This window comes from Poromitra crassiceps, assembly GCF_964638095.1.
Source record: "Poromitra crassiceps genome assembly, chromosome: 17".
NCBI classification, from domain to species: Eukaryota; Metazoa; Chordata; class Actinopteri; order Beryciformes; family Melamphaidae; genus Poromitra; species Poromitra crassiceps.
The window spans coordinates 19,403,866-19,409,469 of NC_139635.1; positions in this window are offsets into that span (position 1 = coordinate 19,403,866).

Sequence of the window (5,604 nt, forward strand, 5' to 3'; positions counted from 1 at the left end):
TACGGGTTCGGGCACAAATTCCCCGGGTCCATTAGGGTCCGGGTCCGTGATTTTGGACCTGTGAAGACCTCTAGTCTCTATGGTCAGCGCCAGCGTCAGGTCCTTTGTCAGCTGCTATTTTCGGGAGACCTCCTTGTCGAGTATGCCAACAACTATCCGGTCACGGATATTTTCATCTCTGCTCCTGCCGAATTCACAATGTTCTGACAACTCGTACAGACCCCTTATAAAAGCCTCTGCTTTCTCTCCTGGTCTCTGCACACGCAGATGGAAGCATGCACGTTCGTGTATCACATTCCTTCGTGGCACAAAATATTCAAGATTCAAGATTTTTTTTTTTTTTTTTAGTCACTCCGTGGTACAAGTATCACGTGTGAAATTCTTGTGCTGTGGACTCCGTTTACAATATAGTACAAATATAACAGGGCATATGAGTGCAAAAACAACAAGAGACACAACAAGCAATAAGGCAGTAGAGTGATAAGACAAGTCAGAGACAGTGGCATATTCACTGCACATAGGTGCACATGTCATGTGCATACTTTAGACGTGCTTAAACATTTTACATTCGACGTATTTGACATACAGGTGCAAATAGCATATACCTAATTAAACATACAATTAAACAGACATACATAATGGTAGCAGCTACAGTACGGTACAGTACAGCTACTACACTATTTGTGTATGTTGAGTCTCGTGGCCTGCGGGAAGAAACTGTCCCTCAAGCGATTTGTGCGTGCTTTTGGTACCCTGTATCTCCTCCGTGAGGGTAACAGGGAGAACAGGCTGTTGTGGGGATGGTTTGTGTCTTTGATGATCTTCAGGGACCTCCTGAGGCACCGCTGGTTATACAGTTCCTGCAGTTCTGGCAGCTCACATCCTGTTACGTGCTGGGCCGCGCGTCTCACTCTTCGTAGCGCCCTGCGGTCCATGGTGGTACAGTTCCCGTAGCAGCCAGTCAGCAGGCTTTCAATGGTGCCTCTGTAGAAGTCCCTAAGGATTTCTGGCCTTACCCCAAATTTCTTCAGGCGCCTGAGTCCGTGTAGTCGCTGTTGGGCCTTTTTGACAACAGTGGAGGTGTGACCGGCCCATGTCAGGTCCTGGTGGATGTTGACTCCCAGGTACTTGAAGCTGTCCACCCTTTCCATTTGGGGGGTGTGCGCCCCCCCCCCCCCCCCCCCCCCCCCCCCTGTAGTCTACAATGATCTCCTTGGTCTTGGAGACGTTCAGAGAGAGGTGGTTGTCCTGGCACCATTGTTCCAGGGCCCCCACCTCCTCTCTGTAGTAGGCCATCTCGTCGCTCCTGGAGATCAGCCCCACCACTGCTGTGTCATCTGCAAACTTCACGATAGTGTTCGAATATTGAGTCGCCACGCAGTCGTGCGTGTAGAGGTCGTACCAGAAGGGGCTGGAGACGCACGCCTGGGGTGCTCCTATGCTGATGGTCAGTGGGGAGGAGGTGAGGTTGCCCACTCTCACCACCTGGTGGCGATCTGTCAGGAAATCCAGGATCCAGTCACACATTGCTGTGTGTCGAAGTGGGATTTTGACATCATGGATCATGTCACATGGGACAATCACAGTGGGACAGACAAACAGAGCCCGAGCTCTGTGAGTAAGGCAGTAAGAGCATCAAAGTACGGTCATCTAAAATCCAGCTTTAAAGATGAACACTGCAAGTCATACTGTGAGAAAAACAACAGGAATGCCAGGAAATATTAGGGTATCTTCAGGCGGTACGGCCACGGCCGTAACAGGTTATCTACTTTGTCCATAATAGCAGCTCTGTAATCTACAATGCTACCATTATTTCTAAAGTTAACCTTTACTCAGCTATATATTACTGTCATACTGAAGCAATGCTGTAGTTCTACAATATTGCTGTATGTTACCATGTTCAGTTATTATTATTTGTTTCATAAATTGTTAACTTGCCACTATGTCTTAACAAGGGTCTTCAAGAAGCTGTACCTCTTGTGGCGGTGTTATGGTAACATTTTTTGGTATTTCTTTCTGCCTTTTTACAAAATGTTTGATCCAACAACTCCAGTGATTATGAAAAATGTATTGTCTCTGACACAGGACTCCAGTGACTGGACTGAACTTGAACCTGAAGTCACCAGAGATAAAGCAGTCCCAACGTATAGGTAAACATCTTCAGTAATAATTTATATCGCAGCACACAGAACCAGGGCCGATTCTAGGGGGGGGCAGGGGTGGGCTATGCCCACCCAAAAATTTATCTTGCCTACCCCAATTTTTTTTTTTTTTTTAATCTCCCTTTTTGAATTCCAGGCGACTGCACTTAGGGTCGCGACCCGAAAGTTGGAGACCACTGGGTTAGTTAGTTTAGGGCACCTAACAGTAGTTATAGCTTTAATTTGATTTGAGAAATAAGCTCATCCAATGAAAAGAATATTATGGAGTTGATTATTTTAAACTATGGATGAAGAATTGTTATTTATTTGTTAGGGTAACAAAGTCAATCTGCTTTCAAAGTTTTAATTTCAGTTTGAGTTTCAATAAGACTAAAAGTCTTGTAAATATGGGTTTGAAGGCTATGGTTAAGTCTCACTGCACTAGTCTTTAATTTGATTTGAGCAATAAGGTCATCCAATGAAAATAACTGTTATGGAGTTGATTATTGAAATTATGGATGAATGATGTTTTTAAGTGTTATGGTAAATCAATCTGCTTTCAAAGTTGTTTTCTTTTAACTTTTAAGACTAAGGACCAATCCCAATTCTTTTCTTAACCTCAATCTTAACCCTCAAGCTCAACCCTCAATCTTAGTAGCCCTCAAAACTAAGTGTTAAGGGCTATCTTGCGACTTTAAAATGGGACAGCCCTTAAAGGCAGATACGTCTTCAGACTGTGGGGGGCAGCAATATGCCAAAGCTCCGTCCAGTCTGTCAATTCAAAAGAAGAGGAAAAAAGCATCCCTACAAATATTTCTTTGATAATATAGATGTAGAAATTACGATATTATCTTAGTAAATGTCATTTTATGGATTTCCGTTTTGGAGCCTAACACATTTGTTGTTGCTAACTATCGATAGTCAGTAGCCATGCTGGTGCGGTCAAGCCATATTATTATTATTATATTATATTATAACATTGCTAATGTTGCAACGTAGCCGAGTTGACACGGTCACCAGTTAAACCGAAACATGTTATCGGCACTGCTGGATGTTGTAACTACTGACTACCGTGATAATAGTTTGCAGTTATCTCCCATGCTTTTTATCTAACGATCTATCATTAGATAAACAGCCTGGGAGATAACACTAGCCCGGTCATCTTACGAAAATGTCCGTGCAAACATTACCCGTAGGCTGTATTTTGATAAAAACAACTCAACAACGACATTACCACCGAGAATTATGGCATTTCGTAACAACGTTAACAATGTTATAATATAATATAATAATAATAATATGGCTTGACTGCACCAGCACGGCTACTGACTATCGATAGTTAGCAACAACAATTGTTGTTAGGATTCCAAAACGGAAATCCATAAAATGACATTAAACTAAGCTAATACAATGGTTATCGTAATTTTTACATCTCTATTAACAAGGAAATACTTAACTTTGTAGGGCTTTTTTCCTCCTTTCGCCGCCATCTTCCATCTGAATGGATCTAGCTGATGACACGCAACGGATTGTGGGATCGCACTCACTGCCAAGGGTGGTCCTGGAAAATCTCAAAAGTAAGGGACATACAGCCCTTAAACTTCACCCTTAACTCAACACACTGAGAATCGGGACAGCACTAGCACTTCGCGGGAGTGCGCATTTTTGAGACTGAGGGTTAAGATTGAGGGTTAAGATAGGAATTGGGATTGGGCCTAAAAGTCTTGTGAATATAATAACAGTTGTGTAAATAGTTAGTTTGTTAGTTAGTTAGTTTGTATGTACATAGTTAGTTTGCAAATAGTTTTAATAATAGGTGTTTTGTAAACATTGGCCTGTCCCCTGAGTGAAAGTTCATACTTAGGTTAACCACAGCACAATGTGGACACCTAGTGGAACAGTTTAGTGTTAGAATATAATGCAACTTAATCCCCATCCCCAAACCGAGAACCTTTGGGCAACCTACCGCCAAAGATGTAACAGGCTAAAAACGGACCTGCTGTATGGCATACTAGCGGGGACACCCCGGCATTCCGAAATGTCGGCACTCCGAAATACCGGCATTCCGACAAAATTGTCGGAATGGAGATCTGTCTCGCCATTGCGAAAGAACCCTAACCCTAACCCCGGGGACCGGCTGGAGCTAACCTCTCCCAGCCCCCACGTCTAAACCTAACCTCTCCCACCCCCTATGCCTAAACCTAACCTCCTGCAGACCCTAACCTCTCCCACCCCCCACACCTAAACCTAACCTCCCCCAGAACCTAACCTCTCCCACCCCTGTAGGCTAAATAACTCAAGATGCTATGTTGGAAAGGCAGACCTAATATCTTCGCAATGGCGAAACCTTTTTTGGAGATAAAAAGGGCCGCCTCTCCGAAAGCATAGAAGTCAATGATCGGAATGCCGACACTTCGGAATGGCGAGATGAAACCCATACTAGCTTGTCGGCAATAATGTTCCAAAGTTAGGCACATTTTTGGCGAGTTTTTTTTTGGTATGGCTATTTTCATTGCCCCCCCAAAATTTTCAATTGCCCACCCAGTAACCTCACCCTAGATACGGGCCTGCACAGAACTCATGGACAATTAAAGGAATAGTTCACCCTAAAATTACAATCCAGTCATTATCGACTCATTCTCATGCCAGTATTTTTTTTTTTTTTCTTCTTGTGATGACTGAAAAAACAGAGTACATCATACACGGAAATATAAATGCCACTCATACATCGCCATCAAGGATAAAAACGCAATAAAGTCCGAGGACTTGTTTCCATTGTGGTCCTTGGTCTCGGACAGACAGCTCAAACCAACATAAAAACAGGCATAACAACAAAAAAACATAAAACTACATCAAAACAAATAGACTATTAAAAAACCCAATTAAGATGTTAAAACAGTTTTTCCAAAAGCAATATAAAAGACATTAATAACAAGAACCAATCCCGAAATAAAGAACACATTAAAAAGCCTAAAACCAATCAGTCTAAAATAAATAAAATAACTTTAATCTGGCTATAAATTAAAAATACATAAATATTTACACTGATGCACCATTTGTCATGAACCAGTTTTTAAGAGAGGATTTAAAACTGCTCAAGGTGTCAATCAGCTTCAGGCTGTCCGGTAGGCTGTTCCACAATAGCCCGGCTGAGTATTTAAAAGAGTTTTTGCTCATACAGCTCTTAAATTTAATGGGGACAATGTTGTGGGAGCTCCCTCTGGTGGAGTAGTTATGAACATCGCTTACCTTGATGAAATAATTTTGGAGATATTTTGGGACCATGTTGTGCAAGATCTTATGGACCAGGCACAGCTTAATTTGATTCACTCTTTCCTCCACTCTGAGCCACTTAAGGCTGGAAAAGTGGCCAGGCAGAAGGTGAGTTCTGGGATGGAGAGAGTGTAACAGCCGTACTAGTTTGTTTTGCGATATTTGAAGTTTGTTTTTGAGGGCCTTGGTG